This window comes from Marmota flaviventris, chromosome 17 (assembly GCF_047511675.1).
Source record: "Marmota flaviventris isolate mMarFla1 chromosome 17, mMarFla1.hap1, whole genome shotgun sequence".
NCBI classification, from domain to species: domain Eukaryota; kingdom Metazoa; phylum Chordata; class Mammalia; order Rodentia; family Sciuridae; genus Marmota; species Marmota flaviventris.
The window spans coordinates 54916280-54939304 of record NC_092514.1 but is presented as its reverse complement, the minus strand read 5'-3'; the positions used below and the strand labels follow the sequence as shown (position 1 = coordinate 54939304).

Here is a 23025-nt window from a genome sequence, read left to right as displayed (position 1 = left end):
ACAGAATATGGGGAGGTAAGAGGTTGCAGACTTCTCAGTGGACGTAGTGCAAGCCAGAAACGAGCAGAATGCCATCTTTAAAGTATTAAAAGAATAGGAACTGCTGGGTACTGTGACACACACCTGTAATCCCAGTGCTCAGTAGGCTGAGGCAGGAGAGTCACAGGTTTGAGGCCAGCTTCAGAAACTTAATAAGGTCCTAAGCAAATTAGAGAGACCCTATCTCAAAGTTAAAAATAAAAAAGGCTGGGGAGGTGGCTCAGTGGTAAAATGCCTCTGGGTTTTTTCCCCAGTACCCAAAAAAAAAAAAAAAAAGAACTATGCATTTATATACAGCAAAAATCCTACAAGAATAAAGGCAAAATCGTGTCAAGACTGCAAAACAGGGAAAGGAAAGTTTTCTTTGACAAGTGGTATTAGGAAAAGTGGATACTCACCATGCAAAAGAATGAAGTTGAATCCTTAACCTCATACCATTTATGAAAAATAGCTCAAGAGAAAATGAAGACTTCAATATAAGATCTGAAAGTAGGGGCTGGGGATGTGGCTCAAGCGGTAGTGCGCTCACCTGGCATGCGTGCGGACCGGGTTCGATCCTCAGCACCACATACAAACGAAGATGTTGTGTCCACCGAAAACTAAAATGTAAATAAAATATTTTAAAAAAAAAGATCTGAAAGTAAAAAATTCCTGAAAGGAAACAGGAGAGAAAATCTTCCTGACACTGAATTTGGCAGTGATTTCTTGGACCTGGCAACAAAAACAAACTTTCTATATTTTCATTTTTCTAATGAGACTACAGCCAACTGAAAAACTTCATGGCCGCAAAGGAAATTATTAAGATTGAAAAGGCCATCTGTGGGCTGGGATTGTGGCTTAGTGGTAGAGCGCTTGCCTCGGGCGGGACCCAGGTTCGATCCTCAGCACCACATAAAAAAAAAAATAAATAAAGGCATTGTGTTGTGTCCATCTACACCTAAAAAATAAAAATAAAATAAAATACATTAAAAAAAAAAAAGAAAAAGAAAAGGCCATCTGTGGAATGGGAAACCACATATCTGATAAGAGGTTATTATTCAGAATATCTGAAGAACTTCTACAACTTAACAACAAAACTACAACATGACATTTTCTCATACTTGTCAGAATGGCAACTGTCAAAACAAACAAGCAAATAAAAACAAACAAACAAACAAAAAACCCAAAACAGAAAATACTAAATGATGGCGAGGATATGGAGAAATTATGCACCGTCAGTGGGAATGGGTAAGGGTATAGCAGTTAAGAGTTAAGGAGGAGCTTCCAAAAATTAGAGAGAATTACCGTATGCTGTAGAAGCTCCACTTCTTGGTATATATCCAAAAGGATTGAAAGCAGGACCTCAAAGAGATATTTGCCCATCTATGTTCATGGAGACATTATTCACCAAAGCCAAGAGATAAAACAAACCAAAAATCCATCAATGATTGCAGAAAATGTGGCACATATACACAGTAGAATATTATTTAGCTTTAAAAAGAAATCCTGTCATACACTCAACATGGATAAGCCTTGAGGATTTTATGCTAAGTTGTTGCTTGTGGTACAGTTTCAGTTTTGCAGGATGAAGAAGTTCTAGAGATCTAGAGCACAATGCTATGGACAGTTAACACTTCTGTACCTTACACCTAAAAATGGTTAAGATGGTAAATCTTCTTATTTCTTTTCAGTGCTGGAAATCAAATCTTGAATATGTTATGCAAACACTCTACTACGGAGTTACAGTGATAAATATGAAATTCTGGATTGGACAAGGACACAGAAAAAGGACATTAGGGAGAAAACAGTTACAATTAGGATAAGGTCTTTAATTTTGTTAATAGTATTGTGCCAACACTAATTGGTTTGATCATTGTACTATGATTATGTAAATTGTTGGCATTAGGGGACGCTGGGTAAAGGAGATACATGAACTATCTGTACTATTTTTGCAAGTTTTATGTAAACCTAAAATTATTTCAGAATAAAAATTTGATCTAAAAGAAGGCAGAAAAGGGAGAATAAAAACCAGATGGAACAAAGGAAAACAAATAGCAAGACAGTAGATGTTCAAAAAACAATTCAATGATAATTAGTAGATTCATTTAGTTGTTCAACCAAGATGGCAGACTTAACCTCAACTATATTGATAACTAATTATAATCAGTAAGTATGATCTGTTCAACCCAATTAAAAAGTTGATGACAGAGCAAGACCCATCTACATGCTGTGTATAAGAAACCCACTTTAAAAATAAAAACACAGTTAGACTGGGGTTGTGGCTCAGTAGTAGAGAGCTTGCCTTGTACTTGTGAGGCCCTGGGTTTGATCATCAGCACCACATGTAAATAAACAGATAAAATAAAGCTATTATACCCATCTACAACTAACAAATTAAAAATAAAAATAAAAACACAGGGCTGGGGATGTGGCTCAAGCGGTAGCGCGCTCGCCTGGCATGCGTGCGGCCCGGGTTCGATCCTCAGCACCACATACAAACAAAGATGTTGTGTCCGCCGATAACTAAAAAATAAATATTAAAAAATTCTCTCTCTCTCTCTCTCTCTCTCTCTCTCTCTCTCTCTCTCTCTCTGTCTCTCTCTCTAAAAAATAAATAAAAAAAACCACAAGCTTGGCATGGTGGTGCACACCTGTAATCCTAGCAACGTGGGAGGCTGAGGCAGGAGGATTGCAAATTTGAAGCCTCAGCAATTTAGCAAGACTCTCAGTAACTTAGAGAGATCCTGTCTCAAAATAAAAAAATATGGCTCACTGGTAAAGCATCCCTGGATCCAATTCTCAATGCAAAAAAAAAAAAAAAAAAAAAACACCAGTAGCAGCAACCTGGAAGGCAGGAGTAGGTGGATCTCAAGTTCAAGGTCAACCTGGGCAATCTAGTGAGATCCTGTCTCAAAGTAAAATAAAATGGGCTGAGGCTGTAGCTCAGTAGTAGACTGCTTGCCTAGCATGTGTGAGGCCCTGAGTTCAATCCCCAGCACCACTAAATAAATAAAGACACAAAAAGGTCAAATAAAAGGAGGTACCATGCTAACACTAATCTAAAAACTGCTGGAGTGGTTATATTAATATAGGGTATGCCAGGCTAGTGCTAATCATAAGGACTATATTACTATCAGACTGAATAGATTTCAGAGCAAAGGATAAGGATGGCCATTTCAGTATAATTAAAGGGTCACTTCAACAAAAGCACATAATTCTATCTATCAGGAGGCTGAGGCAGGAGGATCTCAAGTTCAAAGCCAGCCTCAGCCTTGGCGGGGGGGGCACTAAGCAACTCAGTGAGACCCTGTCTCTAAATAAAATACGAAATAGGGATGGGGAAGTGGCTCAGTGGTTGAGCGCCCCAGAGTTCAATCCCTGGTACCTCCCCCCAAAAAAGCACATAATTCTAAATATTTATTTACCAAATAACAAAGCATCAAAATACATAAGGCAAAAACTGATAGAACTGCAAGGAGAAATAGACAAACTAACAAAGTTGGAAATTTTAAAAATTCATTTCTGCTCTTTTTTTTATAGTTAAAGATTTTAACACCCTTCTTTCAATATTTGATAAAATGAGTAGATGAAAAATCAGTAGAAATGTTTATTTTTGAACTGTTTGAACAATACTATTAATTTGAGCTATTTGTAATATATTTACACGATATGTTTGTATTGCACAGTTTTATTCTGTGTGAATAATGATTTGTTTTTCCTTTTTCATTCTTATATTTGCTGTGAAATTTTCATGTTTTACTACATTGACAAGAATGTCTAGAACGAGGATAAGTACTGATGACAGAAACTCTTGTTTTTCTCTCAGAGGAAAGGTTTTTATGTTTTGGCATTAATCAGATTAAGGAAATTGTCTCCATTTCCTATTTTTCTGAGTTTTCTTTCTCATTCATTCATTCTTTTTTTTTTTTTTTCCCAGTGCTAGGGATAGAACACAAGGCCTTGAGCATGCCAGACAAGTGCTCTACCACCGAGCCCATCCTGAGCCCAAGACATTTTTTTTTAAATCATGAATAGTATTGAATTTCATAGAGTTCTTCTGAATCTATGAAGAAAATCACACGATTATGTGCTTCATTCTACCACAGAAATGAATTATGTTGGTGGATTTTCTACAGTTAGACCAACTATACTCTTCTAGAATAATGCCAATTTGGCAGTTACATATTATTCTTTTATATATTTTTATATTGAACCCAGGGCCTTGTGCATGATAAAAATGCACTCTACCACTAAGTTCTGCCCCAGTCTCTCTTTTATATATTAATTTGTTGATTTAAAAAAATTTATAGTTGTAAATGGACAGCATGCCTTTATTTTATTTGTTTATTTCTGTGTGGTGCTGAGGATTGAACCCAGTGCTTCACGCATGCTAGGCAAGCGCTCTGCCACTGAGCTACAGCCCCAGACCCATTTGTTGATATTTTATTCAGATTTTTTCATTTCTATTTATGAAATAAACTGATTTGTAATCTCTTTTATTTGAAATATCGTTGCCATGTTTCAATATCAAGGTTATCATGGCCTCAAAATGAATGAAGAAGAGCTTCTTCTCTTTCTAATCTGGAGAAGAGTTTGTTGTATAAGTTTGATATCTCTTCCTTAAATATTTGGAAGAATTTACTAGTGAAGCCATCTGGGCCTGGATTTTTCTTTGTGACTAGGCTTTTAATTGCTGATTCAATTTCTTTAATGTATATGAGAGTAGTCAGACTTTTTTCTTTTTCTTTATTTTATTTAGTTTCTTCTTGATAGTGCTGGTGATCCAAACTAGTCGATTTTCTATTTATTCTTATGTCAGTTTTGGTAAATTTTGTGTGTGTGTGTGTGTGTTTTTTTAATTAATCAATTAATTTTTTGAGACACGGTCTCACTAAGTTGCTGATCCTCCTTCTTCAGCCTCTGGAGTTACATCATCTGCTGCTGCTTTTAATTGGAAGGCCCTTATTCTAGTCTAGTTTTTTTTTTTTTTTTTGTACCAGAATTAAACCCGGGAACACTTAACCACTGAGCCACATCCCCAATCCCTTTTACTTTGGATTTTCAGACAGGATCTTGCTAAATTAGTGAGGTTGGATTTGAATTTATGATCCTCCTGCTTCAGCCTCCTGAGCCACTGGGATTACACGCAGGCGCCACCACACCCAGCCAGGTTCTGTTTCTTATTTGTTTTGCTGGACCTTGATTTCTTGGATTTTCTGCATATACAATTATGTCATCTTCAAATAATTATAGCTTCACTTTTTCAGTTCCAGGCTTCATATTCTTTTCTTGCCAATAGCACTGGTTAAAACCAATGCAATGTTGAACTGAAAGTGATGAAAGTGACTTTCTTGCCTCATTCCCAAATTCAGAGAGGAACATTCAGGCTTTCATCATTAAGTATGAGACAATGTATTTTTTCTTTAACAAACAACTGTTTCAAGTTCTTTTTTAAAAATATTTTTAGCTGTAAATGGATACTTTGTTTTCATGTGGTGCTGGGGATCAATCCCAGGTAGCCTTGTGCATGCAAAGCAGGCACTCTACCAACTGAGCTATATCCCTAGCCCCTGTTTCAAGTTCTTTAAAAATCCTGTTACATATCATTCTTCATTTAAATATGCATCATTACTTTTTTATTGATGTTTAATGTACATATAATAAAATGCACAGATTTTCAAGCTTTTTTTTTTTTGGTACTGGAGTTTGAGCCTCAGGGTATTTTGCCACTGAACAATATCCCTAGTTTTTTTTTGTGTGTGTGTGTGTGTGTTTTTTTTTTTTTTAATTTTTTATTTTGAGAGAGGGTCTCACTCAGGTGCCGAGGCTGGCCTCCAACTTTCGATCCTCCTGCCTCTGCTTCCTAAGTCCCTGGGATTACAGGTGTGAGCCACTGCATCATTTCATCAGTATTGACTCTTTAGATCCATGAATTTGGTATATCTCCCCATTTAGTCAAATCATCTTTAATTTCTCCAAGCAATGTTTTGCAGCCTCTGCTCTATAAATCCCATATGTCCTTTGTTGAATTTATCTTTAAGTAGTATTTCATATTTTTGATGCCGTTATACAATCTATTATTTTAAATTTAAATGTCTAGTTGTTCTTCTGCTGTATTATGTAGAAACATAATTGATTTTTAAATATTGCTCTTTTTTTTTTAATCTTTATTTATTTATTTATTTTTATGTGGTGCTGAGGATCGAACCCAGGGCCTCGCACATACTAGGCGAGTGCTCTACCGCTGAGCCACACACCCAGGCCCAAATATTGCTCTTATGGATTATAATCTTGCTAAACTCACCTTTTAGTTCTCATAGCTATTGTTCCGATTTTCCATGGATTTTCCAGAATCCATGCACCTATGAATAAAGACAGTTCTACTTCTTTCTTTCAAATCTGACTTTTTCCCCCCTCACTTGTTTGCACTGGCTTAACCTCCAGGATGGTGTTGAGTGGGTATGATAAGCGTGGCTTACCACAACACGAGACTGAGTCAGTCAGGGTCACTCCAGGTGAGTTGGGTTGGCCCTGAATAATCACACAGACACAGACAGTACCTTTTTCTTGGGGTCCAGAGACAGCTCCTCTGCCCCAGCTCCCACAAGGGAAGCAAGAGAGGCAGACAAAAAGAGGGAGAGCGCCTGAAGCCTTACTTATTGGGGGTAAGACCCTCAAGAATGTTCCACCCAAATGAGGCAAGAGGTTGGGTTTCAGGGGGGTGACGCTCACTCCAGGAGCTGTAATTCCTTCCCAGCGAAGCTGAGGTCCACCTGTGGTGAGCGGAAGCCAGGTCCACAGCTCCATGCTCAAGGCTAAGGGTCGTGCTCAGCTCCTGTTCATGGTGGCCCCCGACAGTGGCTGTCTCTGCCTTTTACCTGTACTTAGGAGGGAACCCAGAGTTATTTGGGAAAATTCACACTTTGAGTGAAACACTCTGCTGTGTCATGGTTGCCTCATCTCTGTTAGGTTTTGCCACCGGTGTCCTTTAATCCGCTTTAAAACTCCAGTGTTCTTCTTTTGATCCCCTGCAGGGATTTGGGGCGATGGAGCAATGAACTCTGTGCCAAGGTAGCCATCCCGAGTCAGAAGTCCAGCGTTAAGAATCTGCCAGGCAAGTGGAACCGCCACAGACAGAGGGCAGGGGGTGACCATGGCCTGATAAACCGGGGACTCTGGGCTGACAAGGGAAGAGGGGGAAGGCCATGGGGAGTTGGTGAATGGGGAAAACGCCTCAGGTCCTGTGGACAGGGCTTGAAGAACAGCTCTGTGAGGGATGGCTGGATAAAAGAGGCAGAGGATGTGGTCAGAGAAGAATCCAGGAGCCTTTTACATTTGTCGGGAACAGGCTGTGGGTAGAGGAGAAAGAGATTGGCCTGTGAAGGCTGTCCAACTGAGAGCCTGGGACTTGGCAGTTTTCTAGGATTTGCTAGGATGGGGGGGCGTCAAATGAGGGGCATGCTGGGAGGCCAGGGGACACACTAACAAGAGAGGGGGAGGGTGCTACAGGGGACAGAAGAAGTGACAGAGTCATGTCTGGTAGCAGCATTAGGTAGCAAGGAAGGACCCAACCCCACCTCCAGACTCTGTCCCTATTTTCTGACTATGAGATTGGGGTGAGGTGGATCAGGCCACCGCTCCTAGAAGGGATGAGGGGCAGTAATGACCAAGGAGAAGTGCAAGGCTCATTCTCTCTCCCTGGTCCTATGGTGCCAGTTATTGCCTCTGGTTACACTTGGGGGCTGGGGTATAGCTGTGACTTGGACGTTGGGCACACAGCCTGGGAACAGTAACCTGGAGGTTGAGACCAGCAGGGGCTTGGGATTCCGTGAGAAAGTCACTTGGCTTTTAGGAGCCTCAGTTTTATCAACTCTAAGATGAAATTTTATAGACAGAGAGGATTAAATTAGCTAAAACAGTATCCTTAGTGCTTAAGAAGGGATCCGACTGTGATTATTTCATGTTCCTAGGGCTGGTCTCGGACTGCCTTGCCTTTCTCTGAGGAGCTCCTTGATTTTGACCTGAGCTCCACCCCACCTTCACCCAGGCTGAATCTGCTCCACCCCTGGAAACTGAAGAGCCGGGGGCCCTACTGCTCAGGGACAAAGGTGTCCCCTGAACACCAGGCTCCTGCAGCCTCCATGAGGATGCATCAGGTTCAAAGCCAGACCTGGATGGAAGCTGGGGGGCTGTTAGTCTGCAACAGGACAAGACAGAGGCTGTGGTTCCTGGGAAGAGAGGGGGCCAGAAACAAAGTGTGAACAGTAATTACCAGACCGGGTCCCTGCTGCTGGCAGAAGAGCTTCACTGGTCACCAGGGCTGGAGCAGAGCTGCTCAGCAGGGAGGCTGGCAGAGGCAAGCTACGCTGTGGGCAGCACCTCCCCTCTGTGTTCCCGCTTTCCAGATCCAGAAGTGACTTGCCAGAGTGACTTGCCCAAGCTCCCACAGCCAGTAAGCGGGACTTAGTGTGAGCGTTTACTGAGTACTTCCTCTGCTCCTTTGGCCATCCTCTCAATCCTCATCTTAGTGTCCAATTGAGGAGAGCAAGGACTGAGTTTTGTTTCCAGATGCATCTCAACATCTGGGAAATGGTCCTGCTCCTAGTAGCTGCTTAATAAATATTTGTTGAATGGTGAGCGAATGTTCAGCACTATGCCAAGTGGCTTCTATCTGGGTACTCCCTCACTCATGCCCCCAGGACCATTTTCTAGATGAAGAAACTGAGGAACAGCAAAGTGCTTAGGGAGGAAGAAGGCCCAGTGTTTAAGTGCAAGAAGAGATCTGAATCCTGCCTCTGCCACAAAAGTGCAATTTCTTTTTTCCTTTTTCAGTACTGGGGATTAAGCCCAGGTGCACTCTACCCCTGAGCCACATCCCCAGCCCTGTTTATTTTATTTTGAGACAGGGTCTTGGTAAATTGCTAAGGACGGCCTCAAACTTTCAACCTTCCTGCCTCAGCCTCTGGAGGGCTGGGATCACAGGTGTGCCTAGCTGAGGCTTGGTTTCTTTATCTGAGTGTAGCTACCTCAGGGTGTCGCTATGGGGCCCTGGAGGCCAGATCCAGGTGGAAACTGCCAGGGTTCATCCTGGCTGTTCAGGATGCTCCTTTGGGAAGGGAGTTTTGGTTCTTATCTGGGAGATGGTGAGTGTCTCTAGGGACACCTATGGGGTCTAGGGCTCTAGATCTCTATTCTTTTTTTTTTTGGTATCAGGATTGACCCCAGGCACAGTTAACCACTGTCACATCCCCAGCTTGTTTTTTGTTTTGTTTTGTTTGTTTGTTTGTTTTTAAATATTTTATTTAAAGGGAGAGTCTTGCTAAGTAGCTTAGGGCCTGGCTAAGTAGCTGAGGCTAGCTTTGAACTTGCAATCCTCCTGCCTCAGCCTCCTTAGCCACTGCACCCAGCTCATTTCTGCTCTTTCTGGAGTGACCCCCTCCCCACCACCAAATAAATCATGTCATTTAGTAAGCCTCTATGGGCACCTGCAGGTGCACTCCAGGCTCCCCAGCTGGACAGTGTGCATTCACAGCTCCTCCAAGATTTGTCACCCCTGGCTGGCTCTCTCGCTGCCACTCCCCAGGCAGCCCTCCACTCTGGCCCTGGCTCCAACAGCACCCAGGAGGCTCCGGCTTCTCCAATATTCTCCTTTGCAGGGGCACCCTCCTCCTCTTCTTCACTTAGCAAAACCCCACTCCCCTTTCAAGGCCCAACTCAAGTATGGGTCACCTCTTCCACGAAGTTCTTCCAGATCCCTGAGGACTGATGACTCCTTCCTCAGTATCCTACACCCAGGCTACTGGGACACATTCTCACAGGGGCAGTGGAATGGCACCCCAGGCCCCAGCTGTTCTGCTCTCACTCCTCTGGGAGGAGGACACACATGCCTGGTCTCCTGTCCCTCTCTGTTCAGGCTGCTGGGTGTTTGCTCAGTACCCTTGGAGGTCCCTGGTGCCTCTCCCAGCCTCCATCTGGGCTCTGAGCCCCCTAGGTAGCAGGTGTATCCCGCATCCGGCAAGAAGCCTCTGGCTCCACCCTGCTTGGCTGCATGTGCAGCTCTGGTACAGATGGGGATGTCGAAAATATCTGTGACATATTCCAAACTGGCCTACTTTCCTATCACGAGAGAGTCTGAGACAGAGACGGCAAGGACAAGTGAGATGGGAGTTTGGGACCTGTTCCCACCTCCTTCCTCCCTCAGTTCAGTTGTTAGACAGGAACTGGACTTGAAGCCTCTGCTGCAATCCCTGCCCTATTCTAGGGGCGTGTGGTTGGGGTGTTGGGAGAGGGTGGCACTGGGGAGCAGGGTACAGAGGGCCTTGGGAGGCTGATGGAAGAATCAAGGAGGGAGCTCTGGGTCCTGTCTGGGAAGCTTCCAGTCCAGGCAGGGCAGTAGCAGGCATCTCATTGGACATGGGACAAAAGGGCTGGGCTCGGGCTGGGGATGTGGCTCAAGCGGTAGCGCGCTCGCCTGCCATGCGTGCGGCCCGGGTTCGATCCTCAGCACCACATACAAACAAAGATGTTGTGTCCGCCGAGAACTGAAAAATAAATATTAAAAAAAAAATTCTCTCTCTCTCTCTCTCTCTCTCTCTCTCTCTCTCTCTCTCTCTCTCTCTCTCTTTCTCTCTCTCTCCTCTTTCTTTAAAAAAAAAAAAAAAGGGCTGGGCTCAAGTCCTGCTTCACTGGTGAGGCCTCGGACATGTTCCTAAACCTCTCTTGGCTTCGGTTTTCTCATCTGCAAAATGGGTTCAATTATGGAGTTGCTTGAACATGGTGCAGTCCTGGACTCTCCTTACGAATCCAGCTCTCAGCCTCTTCCCCTCAGCGAGGCTGAGCCCTCGCATGGCAGCTGGACTGGTCACCTGCTCCAGTCCTCTGCCTCCCAGCAGGCCTGGCTAGGCCTCCACCCTGAAGCTTGGCTTAATGACCCTGAGTAGGGAGTCACCCAGGATCCTTCCCCCTAATTCAGGCTCTTCATCCTCCCTCCTGCACCATCAGGAAGTTCACACTCTGAGCTAATTTCAGTTTCTCTTGCTGACTTGGAGCCCCTTGGGTGTTCTCTGGTTTGCTTCCTCATGCACACACAAGGTGATCGTTGTTTTAGTTTCTCCCTTTTCAGGCTAGACATGCCCTCCTGCCCTCTGGGTCTCCAGGTGGGCAGGATCCTAGAGGCATTTTTAAAACTTTCGCGAGACTAGGCTTCTTCCTGCTTCAGGCCTTCCTTCAGTTTGGATAAGCGTCCCCTAGAGGTCCCTGTGTTAAAGGTTCCATCCCCAGGGTGGCACTATTGGCAGGTGATGGAAACTTTGGGATGCAGGGCCTAGAGGGAGGACCTTAGGCCTCAGGGGTGTGCCTTGAAGGGGAAGGGCTCCAGCCCCTTCCTCCCTCTCCACTGCCTCTGGCTCATGATGTGAGAGTTCTGCTCCACTATATGCTCCTGCCATGATGTGCTGCCTCGCCACAGGCCCAAAGCGACAGAGCCAACTGCTCATGTACTATAGCCTCACAGCTGTGAGCCAAGATCAATATATTCGCTTCATAATTTGATAGTGTCAACAATTTGTGTTAGAGACGGACAGCTAACACAGACCTTTTGTCCAACTTTGAGTTCCACAGAGGCCCTTCTCTGTCTCAGTTTCCCCAAATGGCATGCAATTAGAAGATCAAATGACCAGCCAGGCAGGATGGCACACGCCTGTAATTCCCGTGACTCAGGAGGGTGAGGCAGGAGGATCATAAGTTTAAGGCCAGCTTCAGCAACTTAGCAAGACCCTGTCTCAAAATACAAAATAAGGACTGGGAATGGAGCTTGTGGTAGAGGACCCCTGTGTTCAGTGCCCAGTAAAACAAAAGCAAAGCAAAGCAAACAATAAATGAATGAATAAAAAGAATTAGAGGATGTAATTCAATGGTGGAGCACTTGTCTAGCATGAGCGAGACCCTGGGTTCAATCCCCAGTACCCCCCAAAACAAACAAAACCATAAAATGACCAAATTGGGAAACTTGAATTGGAGGAGCAGCTCAGTGGCCCAGCGCTTGCCTAGCACGCAGGAGTCCCTGGGTTCTGCTCCCTGCGCTGCAAAAAACAAAATATGCTTGTTATGAATGTACCCTTTATCTAGCTATTCCACTTTAGGAATTGCCTGTCCCCCAGCTAAGCTCACACTGTGAAGCCAGGTAACTACCAGGATCCTCCTACACAGGAAACAGCCTAGCACCCATCCTTACAGAGTAAGAGCCCCAGAGCAAGCTCCAGTTCATACTGTCCGTGTGTGTCCTGGGCAGCTGCCCTCTGGGTAAGGGAACACAGTGGCAGTGCCTGCAGACACACAGAGGAGCCCTATGAAGTTGAAGAGGCTGGGAGTGGTGGTTACTTCTGGGGTGGCATCTAGGCATGGGGGACAGAAGCAGTGGCAGGCAAACTGAATTTCCATCACGCCTCTTGAATTTTGTATCTCCTATTGCCTGTACATAGGATTCCCTTTGCAAACAATAAGTAAAAATCATATTTATAGGGGCTGGGGTTGTGGCTCAGCGGTAGAGCGCTCGCCTAGCACGTGCAAGGTCCTGGGTTCGGTCCTCAACACCACATAAAAATAAACAAATAAAATAAAAAAGGTATTGTGTTCAACTACAACTAATAAATAAATTATATATATATAAATTATATATATATATATATATAAATTATATATATATATATATATAAATTATATATATATATTATATACTTATAGTCGTTAATATTTTGTATGTCACTAGTTTTTGATCCCAGTCATATACAAACAATTACTGTTGAGAAACAGAGCCCCAGGAATGGAGGGTGACATCAGGACTGGGGCAAAGAACAATCTGCAGCCTTTGCTAAAAGAAGCTCCAAAGGGACAGTGTGCCAGATGGGTGGACACGGAGAGGCCCAGAGAGGATTCAATCGGGACAGCAGAGTGGCCAGAACCCAAGTGGCACAGGGCTGGAAGCTCCAGAGTGTATAGAAGCCAGAGGGGACCAAGAGGAGCAAAGCTTTGCCCCATGTAGGCAGGAACAGATGCCGGTACAGGGCTAGCAGGTGTGGTGAAGCCCTGGGGAGAGGAATTTCAGCTCTGGTGCACCAGCCCCATGCTCCTGGGCATAGGGAGGCTGGGTGGCGCTTGGGGAGGGCTTTATAAGGAAATGGAATCTGAGCTGGACTTGAAGCAGGAGTCAGGTGTCAGCAGGTGCAGAGGAAGGACAGGAAACCCCCAGGTGGGAAAGAGTATGGGCAACAGCCTGGAGAGTGAAGGAAAGATGCAAGGTGTGTGTGTGTGTGTGTGTGTGTGTGTGTGAGAGAGAGAGAGAGAGAGAGAGAGAGAGAGTTTTCATGCATGTAGTGTTGAAGGAGGGCAGCACCAGAACTGATAGTTGAGGGCCCAGTTCCCGACACCTCCCCCTCCCACTTCACATGCCGGTCACACACTCCAGGTCATTCTACCTGCGCCTTCCCTCTAGCCAGGTATAAACCAGCATTCCCTCACCCCACTCCCTGGGTCTGGCCAATGTGCGTGAGTGCCTCGCAGAACTCAGGGAATCACTTCAGTTCGCCAGTTTTATTACAAAGGTTGTTACACAGGATCCAGATGAATACGTGCACAGGAAGAGGTATCGGGGAGGGGCACATACCCTCTCGGGTGGCACCACCTTCCAGAAACTTGTTCCACGTGTTCAGCTATCTGAGAAGCCCTAAACCCTGCCCTTGAGTTTTTGTTTTGCAGTAGTAGGGACTGAACCTCGTGGCGCTCTGCCACTGAGTTACATCACTAGTTCTTTTTATTTTCTTTAAAATTTGAGACAGAGTCCCCTTAAGTTGCTGAGGCTGGACTTGAACTTGCTGTTCTCCTGCCTCAGCTGGGATTGTGGGCATGAGCCACCATGCCTGGCTCTGTTTGGGTTTTTATGCAAACTTTATTCATTGCACAGGTACAATTGCCAATAGGCTGGTTGCAGAGACCCAGCAAGACCTGTCTGCTCAGATTCTTCACCATTTCTTTCTCCCAAGTTTGGGGCAGGACCTTCTAGAATGAGGAGGGTCCTTATGATCTGCTATTGGACAAGTGTATGTCGGAGAATTTCCTTATGGCCAATTAGAGGTGGGGGAAGGTTCAAGTTTCTATGACCCACCTCGAGGAAGAGAAATTCTAGTTTCCATGGTCTGCCTCTGGGAAGAGGTTATGAGGCAGGAACAAAAATCAAAATATATATTCCATCATATCCCAGTACTACCTCTCCAACTCATGTCAATGAAGGACATTTAATTTTTTCTTCCAAGTGATTATACGCCCATGTTTTTGAAAAGACACATTCAGTCACACCCCTGGCTGTTGTCAAATGGTTATAAAGTTTTCTCAGGCTTACTCTCTATTTCTCATGAACCAGCAGCCAGGCTGGCCCTGGTCCAAGGACCACACTTTGAGTAGCTGTGCCCTAGAGGTCTTTGGATGGGCTGCAGAGATCAGGAAAATCAGGACATTTGTTGTACATGAGTACAATTGCTCGTCTTTCTAGGAGGGGTGCAAAACTTTTGTTAGGACTTCAAAGGGTTCAGGGTCCTATAATCTCCTGCTGTAGGGAGTGGGGAGTCAATAGGGACCTTTGAATGGAAAGGTCTATCTAGAGCTTTCGAGGGGGGGAGCAGTGCACACAGCAGATTTATCCTGGAATGTCTCCCCACCCCACGTGCACTCTAAGCAGCCGCCCAAGGCCTGGCACACAGGTAAGGGACTGGGGATAGGGAGAACTGTGAGATTCCAGAAAACAGAAGGTCTACTTAGAGCGATTAAAATACTATGAGGTAAAGAACACCAGAAGGCTTTGTAAAACTATGTTTGGAGAAAGAAGATGAGGGAGCGGTGGGTCTGTGTGGAGCAGGTGGCAGATGTTAGCTGAAGATGTGAACCAGCTTCTCAGCACTGATTGTCACCTGCCGCATGCTCAGAAAAGAAGCAGGACCTGAAAGGAAGGCTCCTTTGGAGTGAGAGATGGGCAGAGGAGGAGACTTTGGGGAGGTGCCTGGGTCCAGAAAACAGCATCCTGGGGTCCTTCAAGCATCTTCTGAGAGTCTTTGGAATGGGTGTCGGTGCTCCAGAGTGTGGGGAAAGGCTGTGACATGTGGGCTGGGTCAACTCAGTGACCTCCCTGGCCAACTTCTAGTTCTATTACCTCCTTTTTTTTAAAATTAAGGTGAAATTCACATAACAAAATTAACCATTATAAAGTGACCAACTTATGGGCTGGGGTTGTGGCTCCACATACTTGCCTAGCACGTGTGAGTCATTGAGTTCCATCCTTAGCACCACATAAAAAAATAAATAAAATAGAGACATGCTGTACATCTACAACTATAAAAATTTTTTTTTTTAAAAATGAAGTGAGGAGCTGGGGATGTGGCTCAAGTGTAGCGTGCTCGCCTGGCATGCATGAGGCACTGGGTTCGATACTCAGCACCACATAAAAATAAAATAAAAATATTTTGTCCACCTAAAACTCAAAACATAAATATAAAAAAATGAAGTGAACAACTTAGTGACATCTAGTGCCTTCACAATACTATGCAACTACCACCTCTACCTAGCTCCCAAAGGTTTCTGTCACCCCAAAAGAAAGCCCCATACTCATTAAGCAGTTGCTCCTCATCTCTCCCCTCCCCAGGCAAGTATGTGGATTTAACTATGCTCAATATATAAATGGAATCATACACCGGGCACAGTGGCACAGGCCTATAATCCCAACAGCTAAGGAGGCTAAGGCAGGAGGATCATAAACTCAAAGCCAGCCTCAGCAATTTAGAGAGGCCCTAAACAACTTAGTGAGACCCTGTCTCAAAATTTAAAAAGAAGGCTGGGGGTGCTGAGGATGTAACTCATTGATTGAGTGCCCCTGGGTTCAATCTCTGGGTATCCTCCAAAATAAGTAAATTGGCTGGACATGGAGGCACACGCTGGTAATCCCAGTGGCTCCGAATGCTGAGGCAGGAGGATCATGAGTTCAAAGCCACTTTCAGCAAAAGCAAGGCGCTAATCAATTCAGTGAGACCCTGTCTCTAAATAAAATACAAAATAGGGCTGGGATGTGGCTCAGTGGTTGAGTGCCCCTGAGTTCAATCCCTGGTGCCAAAAATAAGTAAGTAAGTAAATAAATAAATAAATGCCATTTTACAACTTTGATTTTTGCTGACGGCTACTCTCACTTAGGTGCAGCCATATCGAAGCAGGTATTAGGATTTTCTCTCTTTTCCTGGAGGAATAGTATTCCACAGTTTAGATGCAGAACAACTTGCTTATCCATCCACCCACAGAAGGACATTTGGGCTGTCACATCAGACGGTAATTCTGTGGTTAGGAACCACTAAACTGTCTTCCATAATTGCTAAGCCACTTACATTCTTACCAGCAACATCCAAGGGTTTCACCGATTTTCATTAGTAAAGGGGTGATTGCTGTGACCTTGGAGGTCAAGGAGATGGTTACCAGGTGCTAGCATGGGTAAACTAGATCAAGATGGCACCTGCTCCATTCTCCACACCCACCACAGGCTTGTCAGGCTCTTGGGCAGGGCAGGCCTGGGAAGTCACTGACTGGATCAGGGAGGAGTGTCCTTCTCTTTCTTATCAAGACAAGGGGATCAGATGATGAAATCTAGAGACTCACAGCCAAACTGGGTATGATTTGTAGAAGTTGGGCTTGTGGTCCACCTGGGCCCCAGGAGTTCATAATCTATGTCCTCTTAAGGATACACAGCAACAGCTCTCCTTCTCCTGCCCCTTGCCCTAGTTTCCTCTCTTCACCTTTCTTTTCTCCCCGCTCTCCGCCCCCCCCCCCCCCCCCCCCGTTCTTCCCCTCCTTCTTTTCTCTCTCCTCCCTTTCCTCTCCTGCTTCCCCTCATCTCTCCTTTTCTCCTCTCACCTGCTGTCCATCCTACTTCTGTCTCTCCCTTCCGCTTCCATTTCTTCATTCCTGCCTGATCTCTCTGTCCCCAACCCCTGCCCCTAGAGCAGGGAGGTTGCAGTCCACTTGCCTTGCATAGGCAATTAATTTTTTTAAATCCACTTTTTTAGATGGTATCTAGCTATGTTGCCCAAGCTAGCCTTTAACTCCTGGGCTCAAGTGATCCTCCTGCCTCAGGCTTCTTAGTGCTGGGACTACAGGCCCATGCCACCCCACCTGGCTCAAGGCAATTTTTTTTTCTTTTGTACTGGGGGTTGAACCCAGGGTGCTTTGCCACTGAGCTACATTCCCCAGCCCTTTTTATTTTTAGACGGGGTCTCACTAAATTGCTGAGGCTAGCCTCCAACTTTCCATCTTCCTGCCTCAGCCTCCCAAGTAGATGGGATCACAGGTGTGCACCACCATGCCTGGCTTCCAGGCAATTCTTATGCTCAGGGGACAGAGTGGGAGGAAAAGACAGGGCGAGCCGCATGCATATTCACAGACCCCAGATATAAGCCTTTCCCCACCTGGGCCCCAGAAGGTCACCCCAGAGTGAGGTGGGGTGTTCATAGTTGTCTCCTGCACCGTTATTCTCTTCTCATCTGGGGAGATGACACCCACTGACAGCAGCGAGAAGCATGCACCTGCACACAGCGGGGGACCAGGAGGCTCTGGTCATCCCTGTTCCTCAGCATGGAAGGTCCAGATCCAGGGAGGAAGGAGTGGCCAGGGATGCTCATGGCGGCATGAACCAGCCTTGGTCAGGATGGGAAGGACAGGAGAGGGAGACGCATCATTCAAGCCACAAAGCTCTCTTAGACATTCCCTGTGTGCCAGGCCCTGCCCAGACTTATTTCAGTGTCACCTTTGTTGGCAAAGTCCAAAGCTATGAAATAAGGAGACTGTTCCCACTGGTTCTCCAAGTGTGGTACCCATTCGGCAGCAGCAGTTCTTGGGAACTTGCTAGAAATGCAAGTTCCCAGGCCCTCCTCAAACATTGAACAGGAATTTAGTGGGTCAGTCCCTCTTCTCCCAAAAGCCCTCCAAGGGGTTCTGCTTTTCCATTTAGTTTGAGATCTACCACCCTAGGGTAAGGGGGAGCTCTAGTTTAATCAGGGCAGCACAGGGCCTGCCTCAAGGAGCTCCCAGTGTGACAGGAAGACAGGTAGGACCCTTGTCATCTAACAGGAAAGAGTCCTGGGCCCAGAAAACTCCCACACAGTGGGGGACACCTGAAATCCCACCAGCAAGCCCCTCACCAACTCTATGGTCCCTCCCTATAGAAGCACCAGGCTAAGGTTCTTTGGAGGGGGCTGGACCCAGAGAAACCCCTCCACTTTGTCTCTCCATTCTGCAGAGAGCAGTTTGATGTGCTAATGAGGGTATCAATTATTGAGCACTATTTGCATTCATTACAATAACAAGCAAGGGAGGAGGGACTGCAGGGGACAGAGTAAAATTTCTTTTGAAATTTACTGCCTGCCACTTGTTCCTCTCCTGTGGAGTGGGAGTGGGAACTGAGAACAAGGAATGTGAGAGGAGAGGTTTAGGGGCTCTTGGACAGTAGGCTGTGGTCAAGAAACTCCAGGTAGAGCCTGGCTTCTGTCCCAAAGTCCAACACGCTCCCCAGAACAGGACCAGGCCCCAGGCCACCTTCAGTATAGTGTGGATGGCTCCATGGGTCTCATGGAATGCCCTGGCCAAAGAAATAGTATTTGTAGCCTGGAGGGACTTTCTAGGGGGATCCTGTGGGGAATAGTTCAAGGTGTCAGAGTGGGCAGTCTAGGGGCGCATCACCTTTCTCCCTGCGGCTTCTCCTAGAGAGTCCTGGGAATTTTTATTTATTTTTTATTTTTTTGGTACCAGGGATTGAACCCAGGGGTGCTTAGCCACTGAGCCACATCTCCAGCTCTTTTTTATTTTGAGACAGGGTCTCATTAAGTTGCTTGACACATTGCTAAGTTGCTGAGGCTGGCTTTGAACTTGTGATCCTTCTGCCTCAGCCTCCCAAGTTGCTGGGATTTCCGGCATGTGCCATTGCACCCGCTTCCCTTGGGAATCTTTCTGCCCACCCAAATTCCCTCTTCTTGTTCAGGTGCTATCCCTGCTTCTACTGTGTCTTGGGAGGAAAAAAAAAGGTGAGAATTCTCCCCTCTAGAGTGCTTCCCAATACATCCCTCCTGCAGGCTCCCAGATATAAGCAAGGGGACTAGAGAGTTTGAGAAGGGCAAGGTAGTGGTTAAGATCCCCAGACATGCCAGCTGTTGCCTTCGGAGGAGAACTGCCAGAGTCACAGGGGAGGAGGACCAGAGGGAAGTTACCTGTTGGGGAATGAGAAGGGGGAGGTGCAGCACCTGAAGCGTCTCAGGTGGAGGCAGCTGGCATGCTGACTGGCATGGGCACTGTGCCAGCTTCCAGGAGCCACCCTGGAAGATTCATTCTCGGCTGGAGATTCATTCCTAGTTCACTGTCACTTTGGTCAGGAGGTGGCATCTTCAGCCTTCTCCCTACACTAAGAGCCTTTCCAAGTTCTGAGGTCTCATTCATGGGAGGGGGAGGTGCACCTATCTTCCCCCTCCTCTGGAGCAGAGCAGGGGACCAGGTGGGGTCCATGAAGGATGAAGTTGCCAGGCCATCCCCACTCTGGCTCAACTGGAGACCTTGACATCTTTGCTCCTGTTCAGAAGCCACATTCCCTCTCACTTCTCCATGGGACATGTGGGGCCAGCAGTCCTAGGTGTTTGTGTGTCCCATAAGACATCTTTGGAGAGTTGGGGAGAAGGTCAAATGAGCTCATAGCTATGAGATGACCAGAAATGTGAAGGATTCGTCATTAAAAACTGAGCCTCACAAGAAATACTGAATCGGATTTAAGCCCCTCCAGGGGGACACCCAGGGGACCCTCTGAAGGAGCGCTTCTTAGGGAATGGGAAAATGAGTGCTTTGTCCTGCTGACACCTTTGGAACTGTTCCAATCCCTGGGGGCTGATTCACGGACTTGTCCCACTCAGTCCTGTCTATTGACTTCTTGGCATCTAGTGTAAGGGTGGAAAAATCTCCATGTCATACATTTTCCATTGTCATCTGGGAGAGAATGCCCAGGTCCTCATTATTGATAAAGTACCTATTTTAACTCTTAGATGCATTCCTGATCCCAGCTCTTTGCCACCAACCATATGGTTATGAGACTTGGTGTGTCTGGCTGGTCCCTGCTTCTACCCATGGGGCTAGGAGATGTCTGTGTAGGAGGCAAGGTGATTGGCTATCCTTCTCTGAGCCTCAATTCCTTTACTGTGATATGGGAATGAAAGTTGCCACTTCTATAGGGTTGGTGAAAGAGCTAAATTAGACATCACAGGTAAAGCACCTGCAGATTCTCTTCTCCTTAGGTGGGCAAAAATTGGGAACAGGAAGAAATTGTGTCCCTGGGGGTTAGAAATCTGAGTTGGGGGAGGCAAAAGGCAGAGGAGTCCTGTGCAGCAGCTAAATGGGGAGCCTGAATGGAACAGCATTATGTGCCCACACTCTGAGCTCTAGGAGGCTTGGGAGGTAGTGTCTTGCCGCTGAGAGGAAGCTACTCTACCAGTCTGACCCTCCTCTGCACAGGGCCTGCTGCCTCCCGTGCCCATCCTGGGCAGACAGCCAGGGAGGGAGCTGGACAGGTGCCCACGGCACTCTCAGAGGCCAAAAGATGGGCACCATCCAGTTGGCAGAGGGAGAGGCAGCTGGCCCAGGAGGGGAGAAGTCAGGGTGCCCAACTGCTGGGGTCGTGTGCCCAGACCATGTGTCAGTGTCACAGCTCTTGGCTGCCCTCCTGAATTGTCTGGCAGGAGTTGGGAAAGGCCCCCTCCTCCTCCAGCCCTAGCCCTGCCACCTGGGTTACTGCAACTGGACATTGATCTCTGAGGGGTATTTGGGACCTTGCCCCTAGCCGGGCATGTGGTTTGCTCAGAGGTAGGCCTGGGGGCGGGCAGGAAAGTGGGAGAGCCCAGATTAAGGCTGTGACTGGGTAGACCAGGAAGTGGGGAAACCGGTTTGTCATTCGGGCTACTTGGGGTGGGGTCTTCTCTCCTGGGTTCTCTGCCTGCCTGCCAGTTGGCCTGGTGTCCTACAGCGAAGAGATGCAGCGTGTCCCTTTCTTTATCATCTGAGCTGGCTTAAGGAATGCCAGGAATAAATAAAAGGGGCAAGGGTCTCAGCCCATTTTCCCTTTCCCAAGAGAGGCTTAGGAGAGAAGGGTTTAACCCGAGAATCGGATGCAGTGAGAGAGGAGCAATCAGAGCACGAGGAAGGGTCAGTACGGGTTTGGTTCGGAGCTGAAGTTCGCTGAGCCAACAGGTAAGCCAACTACAGTGGGTCAGGGCCGGATGGGGCGGAGCAGGCTGTCTGCAGGTTGCATTGGAGGTGGCAATGGCGCCTCTAAGCGAGGCGTGAGAAGGTGGAGTAGTTGTAGCGTCCTTCTCTAGGGTCCCATGTAGAGGAGAAATAATAGATTCCCCTTACTCTCAGCACGCACCGCTGCAGTTCCCGCACGCACCTGCAGGAGGCGCCGCAACCTTTAGTGTGTGGGGGGGGCTAGGAGGCAGTCCAGCAGGGGGCGCCAGGGAGCCAGGTCCCTCTGGAGGAGCACTGTCTAAGGCTAGGGGGAAGGGCCAAGGGGTGGAGGAGGGCGCCTTGGAGCCAGAGCGGGGTCCCCACTTTTCCTGCATAGGGCGGCTGCCGCGTTCTGAGGTCACCTTGGCTGAAGAGTGGCCCCCAGTCTCGTTGCCTCTCCTCGCCTTCCTGCCCCGCCCCGCCCCGACCCAAGTGCTTTTCTATCCCAGGAGTCTCGTACCCCTGAAAAGTCCCCCTTCCCCAGGTGCCTCCTCCAAGGCCAGTCCCCGGTCAATGTATTTGTCCCTGTCGTGTCGCGAGGACTGCTTAGGTTGGGGGAAGCAGGTGGAGTGGGGAGGGGAGCAGGAGCGCGCCCCGTACCCTACTCCGGTCGCGCGCTGCGGGATCCCGCGGTGCTGCTGGAGGGCGCGAGAAAGCGCAATGCCCCCTCCCCTCCCCCGCTCCCCGCCGCCCCCGGCGGCCCTTTGTACCATGCGGCCACACGCGCGTGCCCGCGCCGCGCGCGCTCCCGTCCGCAGTGACACACCCGCGCCGGCCGCACGCGCGCGATCTCACACACACACACACACACACACACACACACACACACACTCGCTCTCGCACACTCGGTGACACGCCCGCGCGCGCGCGCACCCACACGCCCGGCCGCCGGCGCCCTCCCAGCTGGTCCACCCCGGCGGGGCCCGCGCCCCCGGCCCGCCCGCCTGGCACCGCGCCCCGGGGCTGGGGCCGAGCGAGGAGCCCGTGAGGCGGCGAGAGGGCGAGCGCCAGGCAGGCCGGCCCGGGGCCCCCGCCCCCCGCGCCCCCGCCCGATGGGGAACGCTCCGTCCCAAGGCATGTCCCTGTCTCTCTCCTCCCTAATGTGCCTCCATGCTTAAGTGGAAGGTATTTCTGTTTTCTTTGTGTGTTTTCCCCTCGGCCGGGGGCGGGGGCGGCGGCCGGGCCCGGGAGGCGGCGGCCCGCGGGGCGAGGGATGCTCGGGACGCAGGTGTGTGTTGGGGGGCTGGGGACCGCCGCACGCCGGCCTTGGGAGAAGGACCCGGGCGCGAGAGTGCTGGGACCAGAGATGGGGTTAGGGATTGGGAAGACTGGAGACGGGGCGGGAGGGCCTCGCGGTACCCGGGGGAGGGGGCCTGAGGGGGTTGAAATGTAAAGGAGTATGTGTGGAGGGGGAGGGGTGGGAGAAGAAGAAGGGGGATGGATGGCGAGGAGAGTGGGGGGAGGGGAGTGGTCCATCGGAGGTGGAGGCAGAGGAGGCTACAGGGGGAGGGGATGGGGATGGAGAAGTGAGGAGCATCAAAGGCCTTCCCCTGCCCCAGCTCCCAGAATGGGGTACAGGCTGGGGCTGGTGGTAATGGGCCCTTCACGTCAGCCCCCCAGGGAAGAAAGGGGCTAAGTGCGTTCTGGGGTTGGCTGTGTTGCCAGGATACA

General features: G+C 48.0%; 1 long non-coding RNA gene across 1 annotated transcript in view; it reads left to right on the top strand.

Moving 5' to 3' along the window:
• The window catches only part of LOC139702271 (uncharacterized), a 62173-nt gene extending 52699 nt beyond the window's left edge, over positions 1–9474 (top strand). Inside the window, exons 2-3 of the long non-coding RNA XR_011704856.1 lie at positions 7053–7132; positions 7989–9474. This is a non-coding gene — a long non-coding RNA (uncharacterized lncRNA). The remainder of the gene's footprint in view (positions 1–7052; positions 7133–7988) is intronic.
• Positions 9475–23025: the final 13551 nt, after the last annotated feature.